Source organism: Geotrypetes seraphini, chromosome 9 (genome assembly GCF_902459505.1).
Source record: "Geotrypetes seraphini chromosome 9, aGeoSer1.1, whole genome shotgun sequence".
Classification (NCBI taxonomy): domain Eukaryota; kingdom Metazoa; phylum Chordata; class Amphibia; order Gymnophiona; family Dermophiidae; genus Geotrypetes; species Geotrypetes seraphini.
The window spans coordinates 106,144,672-106,166,526 of NC_047092.1; the positions used below are offsets into that span (position 1 = coordinate 106,144,672).

The 21,855-nt window shown below is 45.0% G+C and overlaps 1 protein-coding gene across 4 annotated transcripts in view; it reads left to right on the plus strand.

Moving 5' to 3' along the window:
- The first annotated feature begins 383 nt into the window (after nt 1–383).
- PAK2 (p21 (RAC1) activated kinase 2) overlaps nt 384–21,855 on the plus strand; it is an 814,606-nt gene continuing 793,134 nt past the window's right edge. For 2 of the 4 annotated variants that reach the window (XM_033958724.1, XM_033958727.1), the window contains exon 1: nt 386–562. The gene's annotated coding sequence lies outside the window, so the exon portion shown is untranslated. Of the gene's footprint in view, nt 563–21,855 lie in introns of all 4 variants that reach the window. The other 2 variants (XM_033958726.1, XM_033958725.1) reach the window with 2 other exon arrangements.

Sequence of the window (21,855 nt, forward strand, 5' to 3'; positions counted from 1 at the left end):
CAAGCCTTTTGAGACTGCCTTACTCTGGTTATATAAGTGCACTAAATAAATCTGCATGCATTTCACCTACTTTGCATTTAGTTTGCTGTGCGTGTGATTTGCATATCATTTCTTTACAACATTGCCTGGCTATATATTAATGCTATTCTTGCACTAGGTGAGTTAGATTTAGACACAGTAGTTAGTTCCAGATCCTTGGAGGGCTTACAATTAATGTGAATTTTTTATTTTGGCTGGTATTTATTCAACCAAATAATGTTCCAAGCCTAGATCTTGTTTTCCGTCTACTTCATTGTGCATGCCAAGCCTCATTGTGGTGCTCCAATAGCCTTTTTCAGAATATTATTAGCCTCATTCTGCTTCACCAATAGGCTTTCTCCGTTGTTCAAGCCTCACTCCTGCATAGCTACCTCGCGTTCTTTTTACAACTTCTTGACCATAGCTAGCGAGTTCAGAGGCGGAGTTTGGAGGTTAGACAACAAGGTTTCGGAATAAACTCCCTGTTGTGCGTAAAGAAAATCAGTTTCCAAAAAAGGTGCTGGTCCAGACATCTTAAGAAAAAGTAAGGAAAGCGGAATATTCTTTGTATATAGATTTGTTTTATGTACAGGTTTAACTGGCTTTAGACATAAAATAAAAGCAGGCGTTGGAAGTGCAAGGCTGGGCTTTTTGTGAAATACACACTACAAAGGTAGAAAGACAAGGAAGAGGTGTGGTGCTCAGTCTTTGCTCGTCGCTTTCCTCTTCTGCAAAAACCCAAAGCGTCTGTTTTTCGCTCTGATAAGAGAGACTCAGCTTGGGGAAGGGAAAACGTGAACCATTCTCTGCTTTTATTATTAGTAGGGAAGTGGGGTTTGAGTCTGTCTGTTCTCATGAGAGTGGTTGTGATGACTTCCTGAGGTTTCCAGCTTCATGTGCTGCGTCTTTCCTCTGAGAGGCTGTGACGAGAGCCATTAGGCAGTGGTCTAAGACAACAGTTTCTGGGATGGGGTAAGAAAGAGGTCAAGTACTAAACAGCAGCTGTGGTTGGAGTAAAACAATAGATCCTGACAGCCATACAAATTAAAAGATCTATCAGTGGGTTTTGTTTTTTTAACCTGCAGGAAGAATGAGTGATTTTGAAACAGCAAATTTACTTGGGCAAATGGCTTTTAAAATTTGCCTTCATTATTTGTGTGTGCATTTGATTATATACTCAAATACATGCACACCAATATATGTTATTTAAAAATGTGTTTTCTTTAGGGAGGGCAGTCTAGGAGTTTGAAAGTTAAGCCCCTCCCATACTTTTGCACTGGCCCTGTCTGGGAATGATGATGATAGTCTGTTTGTTCAGTTAGGGGCTGCAGAATGGCTGTGTTAGTATAAGTTTTTGTTATTTTCTGTTTGTGAAAAGCATTATTTTAGAATCCCAATTTAATTGTTATTTGTAGTTATTTTTTCATTGTGGGCAAGAAAGTCTGTATTTACATGGTTTGTGGTGCTGGTGAGGAAACAGCTGCAAAAGTTGCACAAAACCCTCACCTCTCAAGAAAGTAGTCTAAAGGTTTGTAGACCACCTTCAAAAGTAATATCCATAGATTTTAAATTTTCAGCTTCAGGTTGATTGTCCAATTTCTTTTTTCCAGGGAGTTAGTATATGCGATTAATGGGCGGCATTGTTTCAAGTGGAAAAGTTAATACTTAAGATAAATATTTCTTAAATATGTTGCCCGGTGTTACCCCTGTAGCTTTAGGAAAATTTAAAAGCCTGAGATTTAACCTTCTGTTGAAGTTTTCAATTTGTCCCAGTTAAATGTTGAAGAGATGTTATCTCTTTTCCCATCTGGTCAAGCTTGTTCATAGTGTCTGTTCTAATAGAATCCACTGATTTAGTTAAATTGTCTATTTTACTCACAACCATTGAAAATGCCAGCGTGGATTTGGTAACTGCTTTGTAAGACACTCCAGATGCCGTCCAGAGTGATCACTGCGGGGCCCCCCCCCCCAAAGCACTCACTCCCTTGATGTCTTGAACTTCGGTAACCGCTTCCAGGTCAGCTCCCTCTTTGCGCATCTGCTTCAACCCACACGAGATTGGAGACGCAACGGCATCACTGACATCTGATGCCGGTCGCAGTGGAGGCAGTGTATGTTTCCAGCCCATAGACTTCGTTTACTCCTTCCTCCGGGATAACAGCAGGCAACTCAACTCCGACTGCAGATGGTGAGCTTGCCATGAAGCGGTCCATTCTCGTCTGTCCTGGCAAAAAGGGATTCGGCCAAACAGAGCCCTTCCTTTTGGTATGTGGCATTGCTACTGTGTGTCAAAACGAATGCCGAAAACGTCAGTCAGCAGTTTTATTAAGAGGTAAAAAGTTAGGCAGGGACAGAGCGCTATCTCTGGCTGATAGCCCGCAGCCATCTTGGTTCTCCCAATATTTCCTTTATCTTTGGGTAAATAAAAGTAATTGGGGACTAGATCAGATGAGTAGGGACTATTGTAACCAGTGTTCCCTCTAAGCGGGCGGGTGTTGTGAGCAAACTTTTTTCACCGTGAGCCAAAAATATCGGGCGCCAGCAAGTTATGAGCCAACTCGCCCGATTCTCCTCTCGCCGCCCTGCCATCTGCCGTACGCCTCTTCCGATCGTGCGCTGTGACGAGAAACGTGTGCGCTGCGATGTAATATTTTGTGCGCCAGCGCACGCCAGCGCAGCTTAGCGGGAACACTGGTTCAAATGGTTTTATTTATTTCCCCAAATTTATTTTTGTTATACGCATTGAAAATATTTGATATTGCGTTTAAATCAAAATCTCAATAAACTTGAAACGAGTGCCCGTGAGATTGTGGGAGGGTTAAATACTCAAAACTTAGAAGTTTTTGCTACGCCAGCTTTCTGGTATCTTTACATACAGTGGCGTACCTAGCATATGTAACATCCGGGGCCCATCATTTTTTGGCACCCCCCCCCATCTGTAAGAAAAACATGATTTTTAGTAACAAACCACACGTCACACATGAGTACCTAGGAAAAGGCAGCATCTTACATATTGCAGTGAGCAGTACATCAATACACCCATTGTAAAACTAAACAAGCCAGACCAGCACAGATCAATCCTACACCGTCAATCCTAACAGAAAACCATGTCTTTCGAACACACAGAACACAGAAAACACCTTCGCCTAGTAAGGAATATGTAATCACAAACTAACCCCTCCCTCTTTTACAAAACTGTAGTGTGGATTTTAGCTACGGAGGTAACAGCTCTGATGCTCATAAAATTCTGAGCATCAGAGCTGCTACCACCAAGGCTGGTGCTAAAAACGCTTCACAGTTTTGTAAAAGGGGGGATAAAATAAAAATACATAGACAAAGGTTAAATTGAACCAGCAAGAAGCTGGACTCTGCATACAATGCTTCACAGAAACAGTGACACATGTCTCCTAAAGCAATAAATAAATAGAAATTTTTTTCTACCTTTGTCTTCTGTGGTTTCTCCTTTCCTCATCTTCTTGTAACTCTCTTCCTTCCATCCACTGTCTGCCGTCTCTCTTCCCCTATATGGCATCTTCTCTCCTTCTATGCCCCTTCCAGAAACTGTATGCCTCCCCCTTCCATCTCTCCTTTCACCCCATTGGTCTGGCATCTCTCTCCTCGCCTTCCCTCTCCCACACCTCTCCTCATAGTCTGGTATCTCCCCTTCCCTGATTCTCTGGCATCTCTCTCCTTTCCTTTTCTTCCATCTTTCGCTCCCCCTCCATGCTCTCACATCTCCCCCTTCCTTTTCCCTTAGACTGGCATACCTTCCTCCTACGCTCCAAGCCCTGGCATCTCCTTTAATTCCCTCCCTCATCTTCCTTCTCCCTCCAGCTGGGTACCGCAACACTCTTCCCTGCAGCTCTGCACTTCCCCACAATTGCCATGCTTCGGTTCCTCTTCTTCCTTCCTTCCTCCCCCCCCCCCGCGGGACCCTGCGGCACCATCAACTCTTACTCCCTCTAATGTCGGCCCTGCAGCTCCAGACTTCCTCGCACCTTCTCCCCTCCCCCTTTGGATCGCTATTATTTTAAATGTTATAGCCGCGGAGCTGTATCCATCAGTGGAGATGTCTAACCTCGGCCTGCCCCGGAACTCTTACTGCAGCAGACGCCCGTCTAGGCAGGAACAGGAAGTCACTGTTGCAGTAAGAGTTCCGGGGCAGGCCGAGGTTAGACATCTCCACTGATGGATACAGCTCCGCGGCTATAACATTTAAAATAATAGCGATCCAAAGGGGGAGGGGAGAAGGTGTGAGGAAGTCTGGAGCTGCAGGGCCGACATTAGAGGGAGTAAGAGTTGATGGTGCCGCAGGGTCCCGCGGGGGGGGGGGGGGGGAAGGAAGGAAGAAGAGGAACCGAAGCATGGCAATTGTGGGGAAGTGCAATCCCCCCAATGCGTCCCCTTACCTTACCGACGCGTGTGTGCGCTGTGAAGAGAAACTTTGCGCTGCGATGTAATATTTTGTGCGCGAGCGCAGGCCAACGCAACTTAGCGGGAACACTGATTGTAACTCATATTGCAGAATTACTCAAAAAGAAACACGTCGACTACAGTTCATCCAAAATACAGCAATCAAATTAATCCATAGAGCAAGAAAGTACGATCAAGTCACTTCTCTCCTATGAGAAGCACATTGGCTACCAATCTCACATTGCTCTACATATAAAATTCTCTTGCTTGTTTTCAGAATAAAACTTAACCGATCTCGACTTTACTGATAAACACATCATTCCTTACTCCTCAGCTAGGGTCCTCAGATCCACTGACCAGAATCTACTAACTGTTCCTCCGGTTAAAGATGTCTACTATACTAGAAACACAAATTTCTCCGCCACAGTTCCCATACTTTGGAATGCCATTCTATCTCACCTCTACCATGAAAATTCTCATGATAAATTCAAAGCCAATCTTAAAACCTTCCTGTTTCAGAATGCATTCTAAATTATAACATAAACATCGTTCTTTTAACCGCCATATTTCTTCCCCTCCACTTATGAGAACCGCTTTCTTGATGTTCTTCCCGCCCCCCCGTACCTACCTTTATTTTTTGATGTAATTATTTCTCTTCCCCACCCTCAACTTCCTCTTGTATCATTTATGTAAATGTAGTCATTTTAACCCCATTCCCATCCCCCTTCTTTTTATTTTACTTCTCTATTTATAAAATTTTATAGCTTATATTTTTAGCATTGTACACCGACCAGATATGTCGATGGTCGGTATATCAAATATTAACAAACTTGGAACTTGTTTCAATATAGTTATTTGTTTTCTAGCTAAAAACTCCCTCACAGAGAAGTGCATTGTCGTGATGTAAGAGCCATGAGTTGGCAAAAATTCAGGTCGTTTTTGTCTGTTTCACACAGCCTTTTCAGCATTTCCGAATAGTAAACTTGGTTAAATGTTTGATCAGTTGCAGTGTTCTCCCCAGAAATTTTTTCCAGCCAGGTGGCATGAAAAAGTAGCCGGGTGGGGCGGGATGGGGAAATTTGGTGGTGGGGAAAATTAACCCCCTCTTTTACTAAGGTGCGCTAGCATTTTTAGCGCACGCAAACCCCCGTGCTACGCAGGAAAACTAACGCCAGCTCAATGCTGGTGTTAGCGTCTAGTGTGTGTGGCAATTCTGCGCGCACTAAGTACACGCTAAAACCACTATCACAACTTAGTAAAAGGAGCCCTAAATGTGTACTATTTTTATTAGTTAATTATTATTTTCCAATGCTCAATATGACTTCTTTTTCGAATATTTTTACTAAATTTAAGTAGTATCCAATTCTAGAAGGGAATAATTAGATATTTGCCCTCTTTCAAATGATATAGAGGTTTAAAAAATGGAAAGGCGTTAATGAAGTCAGGTTCAATCTAGCCATTTATTTCTACATGAATTTAAACAACTAAAAAAAAAGATAAATATAGCTTCACCAGTCATACAAGAAATGGCTCTACAGCAGGGGTGCCCACACTTATTGGGCTTGCGAGCTACTTTTTAAAATGACCAAGTCAAAATGATCTACCAACAATAAAATAAAAAAAAAACCCCACAAAGCACACTGTACGCAGAGAAAATGTTAATTATCATTTATATTCCGCAGGTTTTCAAAGAGGTCAAGGCAGATGACTTTATGCAATGTCACCTCAGGAACAACTGTACAAAAATAGACAAATATACCCCCTCCCTTTTTACTAAACCGCAAAAGCAGTTTGGTAAAGGGGCCATAGTGCAAAATAAAGACAGCAGATATAAAGTCTCAAAACGGACACATTTTGATCACTAATTTGAAAATAAAATAAATTTTCCTACCTTTTTGTCTGGTGATTTCATGAGTCTCTGGTTGCACTTCCTTCTTCTGACTGTAAATCCAATATTTATTTATTTCTGCCCCTCCCCTTTTCTTTCCGTCTCTCTTTCTTTCTCTCTCCCCCTGCTCCCCCAAGCCATCACGCTGATTTCTTCACTTCCGATTCTTTCCCTACCCCTAAGCCACCATGCCGACTTCTCCCTGCTGCTTCCCCGAGCAAGGCCAGGCACGTATAAGCGCCAGACTCACAAGACTTCACCTCCGACGTCAATTCTAACATCGGAGAGGAAGTTCCAGGCCAACCAGGCAGCGATTGGCTGGCCCAGAACTTCCTCTCCGACATCAGAATTGACGTCGGAGGTGAAATCTTGTGAGTCCGGCGCTTGTACGCGCCTGGCCTGGCTCGGGGAGGCAGGAAGAAAAAGATTGCAAAGGCAACCCAATCGACTCACATTGCCTTTGTGATCTGGTTGATTGCGATCAACCATTTGGGCACCCCTGTCTTGACCTGAGGAAAGGGGTTTAGTCCCCCCAAAAACTGCCTTATTTCCATTTCCTGTCTATAAACTTTAATCAATACAGTTACAATACTACTTGATACAATACTACGTAAAGCAACAAAAAATTTTTCTCTACCTTTTTTTGTTTCTCCTTTAATCATCTTCTCTTTGCTCTCTTCTTTCTATTCAGCGCTTGTCCTCGCTCCCTTCCATGCAACATCTGTCCTCTCTTTGCCCCTTCCACCCAGCCTCTGCCCTCTCTCTCTACCTCTTCCATCCACTGTCCACCCTCTCTGCCCTTTCCATCCAGTGTCCGCCCTCTCTCTGTTCCATATGGCATCTTCCCGCTTTCTATGTCCCTTCAATAAACTGTATATCCTGTGCCCTTTCTCTCCTTTGTACATGATTCATTTCAGCTTCATGCCCTCCCCTATGCTCTGGCATCTCTCTCTTCTCCTTTCCTTCCTTCCTTCCCACTCCACCCCATGGTCTGGCATCTCTATCTCCTTCCCTCCCCCAATGCCCTGGCATCTCCCTTCTCCCCCTCTCCCCATATAAGAACATAACATAAGAAGCGCTATCTCCGGATCAGACCTTCGGTCCATCAAGTCTGGTGATCCGCACATGCAGAGCCCTGCCAGGTGTACGCCTGGCGTAATTTAGTCACCCATATCCCTCTATGCCTCTCGTAAGGAGATGTGCATCTAGTTTGCTTTTGAATCCTAGGATGGTCAATTCCGCAATAACCTCCTCTAGGAGAGCATTCCAGGTGTCAACCACTCTCTGCGTGAAGCAGAATTTCCTGATATTTGTCCTGAACTTGTCCCCCCTTAGCTTTATTCCATGTCCTCTTGTTCATGTCAAATTGGACAATGTAAATAATTTTTTCTGCTCTATTTTGTCGATTCATTTTAGTATTTTGAAGGTCGCGATCATATCCCCTCGTAGTCTCCTTTTCTCAAGGGAGAACAATCCCAGTTTCTTGAGTCGATCCTCGTATTCCAGTTTCTCTATACCTCTTACTAGCTTCGTTGCTCGTCTCTGCACCCTCTCCAGCAGTTTTATGTCCTTTAGGTTGAGAGACCAATGTTGGACGCAGTATTCCAAGTGGGGTCTGACCATTGCTCTATAAAGCGGCATTATGACCCTCTCCGATCTACTCGCGATTCCCTTCTTTATCATTCCCAACATTCTATTTGCTTTCTTTGCCGCAGCTTCACATTGTGCTGACGGTTTCAGGGTCCTATCAATCAGTACACCCAGGTCCTTTTCTTGTTTGCTCTTACCCAGAGTTGCACCTGACATTCTATACTTGTGTTCCTTATTCTTATTGCCTAAATGCATTACTTTGCATTTCTCCACATTGAACTTCATCTGCCATTTCTCCACCCATTTCTCTAACTGACACAAGTTACTCTGGAGTTCCTCGCTTCCTCCTGCGATCTGATTGCCCGGCATAGCTTTGTGTCATCTGCAAACTTGATGATCTCACTGGATGTTCCTTCTTTCAGGTCATTGATATAAATATTAAATAGGATTGACCCAAGTACCGAGCCCTGGGGTGCACCACTAGTCACTTTCTCCCAGTTGGAGAACTTCCCATTTATGCCCACTCTCTGCTTTCTCTTCTCCAGCCATTTGCCTATCCATCTTAGTATATCTCCCTCTATTCCATGGCTTTGTAGTTTCCTGAGAAATATTTTGTGTGGAACTTTGTCGAACGCTTTCTGGAAGTCTAAGTATATTAAGTCCACTGGTTCTCCACTATCAATTTGTTTGTTCACTGTCTCGAAAAGTTGAAGTAAATTCGATAAGCATGATTTCCCTTTTCTGAAGTCATGTTGACTGGCTTTCATCAGGTCATATGTATCCAAGTGCTGAACTATGCTATCCTTGGTCAGTGCTTCAACCATCTTTCCAGGGACAGACGTAAGGCTCACAGGTCTGTAGTTGCCCGGTTCTCCTCTCGATCCTTTTTTGAAAATTGGCGTGATGTTCGCTGTCTTCCAGTTGTCTGGTATCTGTCCTGTTCTAATTGACAGGTTGGCAAGTTTTTGCAATAACTCTCCGATTTCAACCTTCAATTCTTTTAAGATTCTCGGGTGAATTCCATCCGGTCCAGGGGATTTATCACTTTTTAAGTTTATCAATCTGGTAGTATATCTGGTCCAAATCCACTTCTACTGTGGTGAGGCTGTCTTCTATTGCTCCTTTAAACACTTCCACTGCTTCTGGTATTGCTGCGGTGTCCTCCTTTGAAAAGATGGACGCAAAGAAGGAATTTAGTCTATCTGCAATTTGTTTGTCTTCCTTGATGTACCCTTTTCTTCCCTGGTCGTCCAGGGGTCCCACCGCCTCTTTTGCGGGTTTTTTCCTTTTTACGTATCTAAAGAAGGGCTTGAAGTTTTTGGCCTCTTGCGCTATTTTCTCCTCGTAGTCCTTTTTAGCATCCCTTACCACCTTGTGACATTTCTTCTGGTCATCTTTATGTTTGTTCCAAGCTTCGGTTGTTTTTATGCGTTTCCATTTTTAGAAAGAGTCCTTCTTTTCTTTTATGGCTTCCTTCACCTGTCTGGTAAGCCATGCCGGTTCTCCTTTGCCTTTAAGAACATAAGAACACAAGAAGTTGCCTCTACTGGGTCAGACCAGAGGTCCATTGCGCCCAGCAGTCCGCACCCGCGGCGGCCCATCAGGTCCATGACCTGTCAAGTGGTCCCTGCCTCATCCTATAACCCATCACTACTTCTGCCATACCCCTCAATCCCCTTATCCTTCAGGAATTTATCCAAACCTTTGAATCCCTGTAGTGTCTTCTGCCTTATCACAACCTCCGGGAGTGTGTTCCTTGTGTCTACCACTCTCTGGGTGAAGAAGAACTTCCTGGCATTGGTTCTAAACCTGTCCCCTTTCAGTTTCTCCGAGTGCTCCCTTGTACATGTTGTTCCCCACAGTCTGAAGAATCTGTCCTGGTCTACATTATCTATGCTTTTCAGGATCTTGAAAGTTTCTATCATGTCTCCTCTAAGTCTCCGCTTTTCCAGGGAGAACAGCCCCAGCTTATCTAGCCTGTCGGCATATGAAAAGTTTTCCATACCTCTTATCATTTTCGTCGCTCTTCTCTGGACCCCCTCAAGTATTGTCATGTCCTTCTTGACGCACGGCGACCAATACTGGACACAGTACTCCAGATGCGGGCGTACCATTGCATGATACAGTGGCATGATGACTTCCTTTGTCCTGGTCGTGATACCAGCACACCCAGGTCTCTTTCAAGGGTACTTACCCCTAGCAATGATCCCCTTTCTTTGGAAATCCGTGGAATGTAGAGATTTTGTGCTTCCATGATAGTATTTTTCAGTAGGGACCATGCCTGATCTACCGTTTTAAGTTTGTCCACCTTTTTCCTGAGCCGTTGTTCTACCATGGCTCTCATGCGATCGTATTTACCCTTTTTAAAGTTTAAGGTCATGGTTAAGGTTTTGGTATGTTTCCCTTTCCCAATGTCAAGTTTAAAGTTGATCATGCTGTGATTGCTCGTCCCCAGCGGGACCGTGACTTCTACTTCTTTTGTCGCTCCCGTGAGGCCATTTAGGACCAAGTCCAAGGTGGCGTTGCCTCTTGTTGGCTCTTTTACCATTTGTTCCAGGAAGCAATCTCCTAGCGCCTCCAGGAACTTGGCCTCCTTGCTGCAGTTGGAGGTTCCCAGGTTCCAATCTATCCCCGGGAAATAGAAGTTTCCCAAGATTATTACATTGCCTGTCCTGCATTCTTGTTTGATTTCCTCTATCATTTCCGAGTCAGTTTTCTTCATCTGTCATGGGGGTCGATAGTAAAGGCCAATTTTTGTGTCTGCGCCATTATGACAAGGAATCTTGATCCGGAGGGACTCCAGCTTCTCTTTCCTTTCTGTCGTAGCCACTCCAACAGATTCTACTCCTTCCTGAACATATAGGGCAATACCTCCGCCTTTCTGCCCTACTCGATCTCTTCTGTTATAGTTTGTATCCCTGTAGTACTGTGTCCCATTTATTTTCTTCATTCCACCATGTTTCTGTTATGCCAATGATTTCCAATTTATCGTGTCTTGATATTGTCTCTAGTTCCCCCATTTTGTTTCCCAGACTTCTAGCATTCATAAACATACATTTGAGTTCTCTTTGTGTTACATAGTAACATAGTAGATGACGGCAGATAAAGACCCGAATGGTCCATCCAGACTGCCCAACCTGATTCAATTTAAATTTTTATTTTTTTTTTTCTTCTTAGCTATTTCTGGACAAGAATCCAAAGCTTTACCCGGTACTATGCTTGGGTTCCAACTGCCGAAATCTCTGTTAAGACTTACTCCAGCCCATCTACACCCTCCCAGCCATTGAAGCCCTCCCCTGCCCATCCTCCACCAAACGACCATACACAGACACAGACCGTGCAAGTCTGCCCAGTAACTGGCCTAGTTCAATATTTAATATTATTTTCTGATTCTAAATCTTCTGTGTTCATCCCACGCTTCTTTGAACTCAGTCACAGTTTTACTCTCCACCACCTCTCTCGGGAGCGCATTCCAGGCATCCACCACCCTCTCCGTAAAGTAGAATTTCCTAACATTGCCCCTGAATCTACCACCCCTCAACCTCAAATTATGTCCTCTGGTTTTACCATTTTCCTTTCTCTGGAAAAGATTTTGTTCTATGTTAATACCCTTTAAGTATTTGAACGTCTGAATCATATCTCCCCTGTCTCTCCTTTCCTCTAGGGCAGTGTTTTTCAACCGCTGTGCCGCGAGATGTTGCCTGGTGTGCCGTACGGTGCAGACACTGATTAGGCCTCAGGCCGGGTCCCGCACGCGCTCCCATGAGACTCCCCCGGTCCCCGCTGCTGTTCAGTTTCGATCTTCTGCTCTGATGCAACCGGAAACAGGAAGTTGCAGCAGAGCAGAAGATTGAACACTGAGCAGCCGCGCGTGCATGTCGCCGAAAAACAAAACCTACAAACTAAGGTGAGGCAAAGGGAGAGAGCTGGCTAAACAGTAGGATCGATTGGGCAGGCGAGTGGTGGCTGCAGGGACCGTGCGATCGCTCGTGTTCCCGGCTCAAATTGGAAGGAGGGAGTGAAAGGGAAAAGGATTCTGGGCCAAGGGGATGAAGATGGAAAGAAAAACCCACAACAGGAAAGAAAGGGAAGGACAGGCAGGTGAGCCAGATGCTAGAAGCAGGGGGGGGGGGAAGAAAGAGAGAAAAAAGCTAGATGGGGTTGAAAAGAAGAGACACACTGGTATGGAAGAGGAAGATAGGGGAAATCTGGACACAGGAAGGTAACAGAAAGAGGGGAAATTATGTGCATGGGGCATAGGGACAGAGACATAAAGGGGACATGCCATGGGGATGGTATATGGACACAGGGGGGGCAATGACAGATACAAAGGGGAGATATTAGAAATGGAGAAAATAGGAGCACAGAAGCGAGATGGTTTGTGGGGATGGGACAGGGACCGAGCTCGCAGGCTCCAGTGGCTTGCACAAATTACATTGTAACGTGCCATGAAAATAAGAGGGAGGAAGGTAGATAGATAAGCCACGTGAGAGGAGCTGAAGGGTAGTAGAAAGGAACAGATGGTAAAGGAGGGAGGGAAGGGTGGTGATGGAAAGGAATAGGACAGACATTGAAGGAGGGTGGAGAGGAACAGACCCCGAAGGGAAATGTGGAAGACAGAGTGGGAAGAAGACAGATGCCAGACTATGGGGGAACGGAGGGAAGAAGATGGGTGCTAGACCAATTGGGAGGGGGGGGGGGTGAAGGGAGAGGCACAGTAACAGCAAATGGAAGACGTAGAGAGAAGACACACAGTAGATGGAAGGAATTGAATGAGAAGATGTGGAAAGCAGAAACCAGACAACAAAGGTAGAAAAAAAAATTATATTTATTTATTTATTTTTTGCTTTACCATAAAATAGTATATTAGTTGTGTTGATAAAAATTTATAAACAAAGCCCTGCCAGCTGAACATCTCTTTCTCTAGTTCAGCAGCAGGAACTTTGATTTATAAGAAAGGAATAAGCTAAATATTACAGTACTAAGGCTTATATGGATGCAGCGGGGACAGTGATGGGGCGGTGAATGGGATGGCAGTGGCGGTGATGGGGCGGTGAAAGGGATGGCGGTGACGGGGCGGTGAAGGGAACGGCTGTTGACGAAGAGCTACGTGTGTGTCTTTCTTCGATTCCAGCCAGAATATCAGCTTTGTGTTCAGCCAAACAGGCCCAGGTTTCGCACTGAATAAAGTATTTTATAATTTTTCACTATTCTGTTTACTTAATATTTCATAATAAAGTAATTATAAAATACTTTCTTTGTGTTTATTTGATTCCTATTCAAGAGAATTACTTTATATATCAGGGGTGCCCACACTTTTTGGGCTTGCGAGCTACTTTTAAAATGACCAAGTCAAAATGATCTACCAACAATAAAATTTAAAAAAAACACAAAGCACACTGTACACATAGAAAATGTTAATTATCATTCCTATTCCAGGGTTTTTCAAAGAGGTCAAGCAGATGACTCTATGCACTATCACCTCAGTAACAACCATACAAAAATAGACAAATATACCCCCCTCCCTTTTTACTAAACCACGATAGCAGTTTTAGCGCAGGGAGCTGCGCTGAATGCCCAGCGCTGCTCTCGACGCTCAAAGGCTCCCTGTGCTAAAAGCCTCTATTGTGGTTTAGTAAAAGGGGACCTTAGTGTAAAATATAGACAGCAGATATAAATTCAGACACATTTTGATCACTAAATTTAAAATAAAATAATTTTTCCTACCTTGTCTGGTGATTTCATGAGTCTCTGGTTGCACTTTCTTCTTCTGACTGTGCATCCAATCTTTCTTCCCTTCATTTAGCCTGTATGCTTCCTCTCCTCCAGACCTCATTCCCTCCCCCAACTTTTCCTTCTTCTCTCCCTTCCCTTTCTTTCTCTCTGCCTCCCTTTCCTTTTTTCTGTTTCTCTTCTTTCCTTCTGTCTCCCTGCCTGCCCTTTTTCTTTCTTTCTCCCTGCCCTCCCCCAAGCCACTGCCACTACCAAAGGGGACCAAACTGCCATCGGGACCAGGACCCAAACTGCCACCAATAACAGGCCCGAAAGCCGATGCCGCCCCAAGCTGTCCCTACTTCGGCCGACCAGCATCGCAATCGACCTATTGGGGGAAATGCTGCCGGGTCCTGCCTTCGCGGAAACAGAAAGTAGGCAAGACCCGGCAGCAAGAAGAGGAAATGCTTCACTAACCTGTCTCCCGCCTTAGCCCGTAGCGAACACTTGCTTCAGGGCTCTCAACATGTGCGTGCCGGCCTCCCCCCCCCCCCCCCCCCCCGGACATAACTTCCGGTTTCAGAGGGAAGAGAAGAGAAGCCGGCACGCACACGTTAGAGCCCGGAGCATAAGTTCGCTACGGGCTGAAATCTCCAATCCGGGTTTTTTTCAAATGTTCAGCAGCCGCGGCAGCAGATGACAGCTGGGCGGACCGCCCAGCTAAAAGGCCCTAGGGAGAACACAGAGGAAGGCTGATCGGCCCGGTAGATCAGGACGGCAACACGAGTCTAGCGATCGACTCACGTTGCCTTCCTGAGCTACTGGTCGATCGCGATCGACGTGTTGGGCACCCCTGTTATATATAGTCAATATAGGCACAGAGTTAAATTTTTTAACATTTTCTAATGGTGGTGTGCCTCGTGATTTTTTTCATGAAACAAGTGTGCCTTTCCCCAAAAAAGGTTGAAAAACACTGCTCTATTCAGGGCTTCCAGTCTCTCCTCATACGTCTTCTGGCGCAAGCCTCCTATCATTTTCGTCGCCCTCCTCTGGACCGCCTCAAGTCTTCTTGCGTCTTTCGCCAGATACGGTCTCCAAAACTGAACACTATACTCCAAGTGGGGCCTCACCAATGACCTGTACAGGGGCATCAACACCTTCTTCCTTCTACTGACTACGCCTCTCTTTATACAGCCCAGAATCCTTCTGGCAGCAGCCACTGCCTTGTCACACGTTTTTTCGCCTTTAGATCTTCGGACACTATCACCCCAAGGTCCCTCTCCCCGTCCGTGCATATCAGCTTCTCTCCTCCCAGAATATACGGTTCCTTCCTATTATTAATCCCCAAATGCATTACTCTGCATTTCTTTGCATTGAATTTTAGTTGTCAGGCATTAGACCATTCCTCTAACTTTTGCAGATCCTTTTTCATATTCTCCACTCCCTCTTCGGTGTCTACTCTGTTACAAATCTTGGTATCATCTGCAAAAAGGCACACTTTTCCTTCTAACCCTTCAGCAATGTCACTTACATACATATTGAACAGGATTGGCCCCAGCACCGAACCCTGAGGGACTCCACTAGTCACCTTTCCTTCCTTCGAGCGACTTCCATTAACCACCACCCTCTGGCGTCTGTCTGACAGCCAGTTTCTGACCCAGTTCACCACTTTGGGTCCTAACTTCAGCCCTTCAAGTTTGTTCAACAGCCTCCTATGAGGAACTGTATCAAAGGCTTTGCTGAAATCCAAGTAAATTACATCTAGCATATGTCCTCGATACAGCTCTCTGGTCACCCAATCAAAAAATTCAATCAGGTTCGTTTGGCACGATTTACCTTTTGTAAAGCCATGTTGCCTCGGATCCTGTAACCCATTAGATTCAAGGAAGTACACTATCTTTTCTTTCAGCAACACTTCCATTATTTTTCTAACAATTGAAGTGAGGCTCATCAGCCTGTAGTTTCCTGCTTCATCCCTGTGACCACTTTTATGAATAGGGACCACATCCGCTCTCCTCCAATCCCCAGGAATCACTCCCGTCTCCAGAGATTTGTTGAACAAGTCTTTAATAGGACTTGCCAGAACCTCTCTGAGTTCCCTTAGTATCCTGGGATGGATCCCGTCTGGTCCCATCGCTTTGTCCACCTTCAGTTTTTCAAGTTGCTCATAAACACCCTCCTCCGTGAACGGCGCAGAATCTACTCCATTTTCTCGTGTAACTTTGCCAGACAATCTCGGTCCTTCTCCAGGACACAGAACAGAAGTATTTGTTTAGCACATTTGCTTTCTCCTTATCACTCTCCACATATTTGTTCCCAGCATCTTTTAGCCTAGCAATTCCATTTTTTATCTTCCTCCTTTCACTAATATATCTGAAAAAATTTTTATCTCCCTTTTTTACATTTTTAGCCATTTGTTCTTCCGCCTCTGCCTTCGCCAAACGTATCTCTCTCTTGGCTTCTTTCAGTTTCACCCTGTAGTCCTTTCTGCTCTCCTCTTCTTGGTTTTTTTTATATTTCATGAACGCCAACTCTTTCGCCTTTATTTTCTCAGCCACTAGGTTGGAGAACCATATCGGCTTCCTTTTTCTCTTGTTTTTATTGATTTTCTTCACATAAAGGTCCGTAGCCATTTTTATCGCTCCTTTCAGCTTAGACCACTGTCTTTCCACTTCTCTTATGTCCTCCCATCCTAACAGCTCTTTCTTCAGGTACTTTCCCATTGCATTAAAGTCCGTACATTTGAAATCTAGGACTTTAAGTATCGTGCGGCCGCTTTCCACTTTAGCCGTTATATCAAACCAAACCGTTTGATGATCGCTACTACCCAGGTGAGCACCCACTCGAACATTAGAGATACTCTCTCCATTTGTGAGGACCAGATCCAATATCGCTTTTTCCCTTGTGGGTTCCGTCACCATTTGTCTGAGCAGAGCCTCTTGAAAGGCATCCACAATCTCCCTACTTCTTTCCGATTCCGCAGACGGAACATTCCAGTCTGCATCTGGCAGGTTGAAATCTCCCAACTGCAGAACCTCCTCTTTGCTTCCAAACTTTTGGATATCCACAATCAGATCCTTATCAATTTGCTGCGATTGAGTCGGAGGTCTGTAGACTACACCCACGTAGATAGAAGTTCCATCTTCTCTTTTCAGAGCAATCCATATCACTTCTTCCTCTCCCCAGGTCCCTTGCATTTCAGTCGCTTGGATATTGATCTTTACATAGAGAGCTACTCCTCCACCTTTATGACCATCTCTGTCCTTCCTAAAAAGATTATATCCCGGTATGTTTGCATCCCATCCATGTGATTCACTGAACCATGTCTCTGTGATAGCAACAATATCTAGATCTGCCTCTAATATCAGGGCTTGCAGATCATGAACTTTGTTGCTTAGACTGCGAGCATTTGTGGTCATCGCTTTCCAGCTATTTTTCAGCGATAATTTCCTTTTTCGTATGGATTTTTGTGACATTTCACTTTCCGTTGCAATACTAAAAAATGAGTTGCTGATATTGCTTATGTTGCAGCCTTTACTACTATCACATCTTTTCTTTTGCCGGGGGTGGTCTCTATAATTGTCCTTCGTACATACACCACCCCCACCTTCTAGTTTTAATGCCTAGAAAAATATTGTCTAAATTTCTCTGCAAGGTTTCTTTTTCCTGTTGTAGTAATATGTAGCCCATCAGTGCAGTATAGCTTTTTGTCCTTCCATGTATTTCCCCATCCTCCTATGTACCTGAAGCCTTCTTGATGACACCAGGCTCTGAGCCATCTATTAAAGTCCTCTGTGTTTTTCATTCTTTGCTCTCCTTTTCCATATGCAGGCAGTATTTCAGAAAAAGCTAAAGTCTTTACAAAAGGTTTCACGCCCTCACCAAGCTCCCGAAAAGCTTTCTGTGCTGCAAGTGTGGAGTTGTTGGCCAGGTCATTTGTTCCCAGATGGATAACAACATCAGTGTTAAAATCCTTAGTTTCTTCCTTAATTATAGTCAGTATTTGCCTGGAACTCCTGGTAGCTGAGGATCCTGGAAGACATTTCACTATATACCTTCTTGGACTTTACGCTTGGCTATCTCTACTGTTTCTTTCACGGTATCCTTTTCTGCTCCTGCGTTGTCTCCCTTGATTGCTGTGCGGGTGTCCCCTCCTGTGTCTGTGTTGTCCCTTCCTGCCTTGTCCCCCTTATTTGCTGTGAGGTCATCCCCTCCTGTGTATGAGTAGTAGCCCATGGTTCCTTCGTCGGGGCATCCTGTTGCCTGGACCATCGACTGTCTGCTTTCCCCTGTCATCTCTCCCCCCCCTCCATGTTCTGGTAGCTCCTTTCCTTCCTTCCCATAGTTTTGGCATCTCTTGCCTCTCCTCTCCCTTTGCTTCCCTGGTCTTTCTTTCCCCCTCTCTCTCCAATTGGGTGCTGCTGCAGCAGCACTTCTCTTCCCCTCCCCAATTGGATGAAGCAGCAGCAGCAGCACTTCTCTTTCCCTCCCCAGTTGGGTGCAGCAGCAGCTTTTCTCTTCCCTTCCCCCTCCAAAAAATTGGGTGCAGCAGCAGCAACATTTCTCTTCCCTTCCCCCCCCCAAAATGGGTGCAGCAGCAGAACATTTCTCTTCTCACTCCCCTCCCTCATTCGGTGCAGCAGAAGCATTTCTCTTCCCATCCCTCCCAGCTCACACACCCGTTTGCAGAGTCGCTAGGCAAGTTGTTAGCTTCTCTCCATCGCTGACATAAGCTTCCCTCCGTCGCTGACCTATGGAAGATAGGTCAGCGTCGGAGGGAAGCTTACAACTTGCTGCTTTTACTTGCTTTGGGCCTTCCTCGTTGTCAGGTCCTGCCTACTTTCTGTTTCTGCAAAGGCAGGACCCGGCAGCGAGAAAGGCCCGAATTAAGTAAAAGCAACAAGTTGCAAGCTTCCCTCCGGGGCTCTAACATGTGCATGCTGGTTTCCCTTCTATTCCCTCCAAAACCGGAAGTTACGTCCCGTGGGGGAGGGGGGAAGAACAGAAGGGAAGCCGGCATGCACACGTTAGAGCCCCGGAGGGAAGCTTACAACTTGCTGCTTTTACTTGCTTCGGGCCTTCCTTGCTGCCGGGTCCTACCTTCGTGGAAACAGAAAGTAGGCAGGACCCGACAACGAGGAAGGCCCGAAGCAAGTAAAATCATGTTGGCCCCCCAAAAAAAAAGTCAAACGTCAAACAAAATTTTCGGCGGCGAGTCAGCCCAGGAAGGAGCATCGGCGGCAGCAGCAGGATTTGCCAGGCGGTCATCTAAATTAGCTGGGCAGAGCGCCCGGCTAAAAGGCCCTGGGGAGTTGGTACAGATTCATAATGAACAATTCTTCTAATATAAAAAAAGGTCAGTATCATCGTTTTGACTTTTGATTTGGACTAGCAGAACTTTTTTGATCATGGAGAATTGGCTGACTTTAATTGTGCGCTTTGATGCTTTGTTTCAAGGTCGTACTTCAAGTTTCGTTCGATTTCTTTCTCTCTGCCTACCTTCCTTGCGTTGGACCACCCCACCTCACTCCACGGACCGGGAGCAGCCTGAACGGAGTGGGAGCAGAGAAAGGAACACTCAGGGTGTGGAAGTGAACTCCGCCCCTCCCCTCCCCTCCCCTCCAGACGTTAAACCAGAGTCAGTTAAAAGCTCAGTGCCTAACGGCGCGCAGCCGTTCATTGCGCCGTCTAAGGCGCATGTCAAAGGCGCTTGCCTTAGCGACGGCGCCTTTGTGAAGCGACAAAAAAGTAACACACCAACTCCTTCAAAACCCACTCTCAACTACAACATCCACCGACGGACTGAGATGGGACTCGGGCATGGGAGAGCACTCCGCCCCTCTCCTGCTAGTTGTTGAGCCAGTTGGAAGGCTCAGCGATTCAAGTTTGAATTTTTCCTTCCCTATTCGGACCCTTTCCACCTCTTCCATTGACGGATGGGACTCGGGTGTGGGAGAACACTCCGCCCCTCCCCACTGCTGCTAGTTGCTGAGCCCATCTAAGGCACATGTCTTTGTGAAACGACTAAGAAGCGACCAAACCAATACCCTCTCAAAGCTGCCAATTCAATCCTCGCCAAGCTACAATCCAACACTACCCATCTACAATGACACGGAACACCCGCTCCTCCCTCATACCCTGAAAAGACCAACAACTATCAACAAGCCAAGGAGGGAAAGACCTTCCCCACCTCTACCCACAACTACAATATCCACAACACTTAGCTCCACCATGATAACTACACCACAAAAATACCCTCAAGCTATCCTGCTGATTGCCCTACTCCTAACAAACTGGAAAGCAACAGCAAACAACATCTCCGCAATACCAACTATAGTAAACTCCAAGGGAATTACCCAACCAACCAGGCGACTCATAAAACTCAAATTATCAGACATATACTTACCAACCCACCTCACAAAAAAAAGAACACCGACAAATCCTTACAAGCCCAAAACACAACCCCACCAAAGATCACTCATCTACTCAAAAACAATTCACAACACACCAACAGACTACGCCACTCTCACATGTGCATCTGTGAACATCAAAGCCATAGGCCCCAAGACAGAACACATAAAAAACTGGATAGAAGATGAAAACCTAGACTGCCTCTTTCTCACAGAAACCTGGCTTACTTCTGATTCAGACCCCAGAATAACGGAAGTTTGCCCAAAGAGCTACAAAATAACCATGGTCTGCAGAGAAAATAAAAGAGGAGGAGAAATTGCCATCATAGCCAGAAACACCAGAAACCTAAAAATACAAGACAAGACTAAATTAAACCTTAGGTTTGTATACCGCGCCATCTCCACAAGTGTAGAGCTCGGCACGGTTTACAGGGTTAGGTTGAAAAGGAGCTAGGAAGATAAAGAGGGACAGGGTACTAAAGAGCGGGAGGTGTTAGATTTTTGAAAAGAGCCAAGTTTTCAGGTGTTTGCGGAAGGATTGGAGGGAGCTAAAGACTTTCAAGCACATTACTCAAAGGAATACTAACATGTATGCTGTGCTACATAACCCCAGGTAACTGGAACATAGCAAAACCAATATTTGAAGATTTTATATATTCAAACTCACTAACGACAACCTAATCCTAGGAGACCTCAACCTCCACCTGCAAACAAGTATAAACCTTTCTATCATTCCTCGAAGCCCTATCATACAAAATATTAGACCCTCAAACCATACATGAAAAAGGGCACCAGCTCGACATCGCAGCCTACATGTTCCAACAACCCACACAACCAGAAATCCAAATATCAAATGGAAAATGGAACCGTTCCCTCTGGTCAGATCACTATACTTACTCCTTCAAAATTAATTGGACCAGTGGCAAAAGCATACCAACTACTCAAAAAATAACTTACAACTCACGCAAATACATCGACCCCACTATATTCTGGACTAAAGCAGACACCATAATCCAAGACTACACTCCCATCCATCTAAGTACAGCAACCCTGGATGAGCTAGCCCCAGAACAACCCAAAACCTGAATCCATAGACAATCAGACAAATGGTTCGACAGCGAACTACTCCTACTCAAAAGGCAATGTAGACAACTAGAAAGAAAATGGAGAAAAAGTAGCCAAGAATCCACAAAAACAGAATGGAGAATACTGAACCAAAAATACAAACAAAAACTGAAAGAAAAAAGAAAGCCGTACTACAAAAAGCAAATAGGAGAAGGATCCCAAGACACAAAAAAAGCTATTCCAGATACTAAAAGATCTCACAGACACCACACCCTATCTAACCAATAGCAACTCCCCTCCCCCTCAGCCACCTTCCTAACCACATTCTTCAAAAACAGATCACAACATTTAGAGCCACGTTCAGTGGAACTCCTACTCACCTAGAAGAGACCTCAAATCCCCCCACAGAGAAAGAATCAGTTGCAGCAGAAAGAACCAGAAAGGTCCCACTTCTCACCTATACAATGGTCAGACTTCAACAAACTATGTAATAAATACAGCCATGCAACCTGTGACCTTAACCACTGCCCCCCATACCTATTGAAAACCTCCAGTACATTATTCCGCACCATGCTCCTACAAAGGCCTACTATATATATGGCCTTTTCTCACAAGATCTCAGCGAAATCATCATAACTCCAATGTTAAAAGACCCCAAAGGAACAACGAACCAACCATCCAACTACAGACCTATAGCCTCAATCCCACTGTACATCAAGCTAATGGAAGGCCTCGTAGCTAAAGCCCTAGCCTTATACC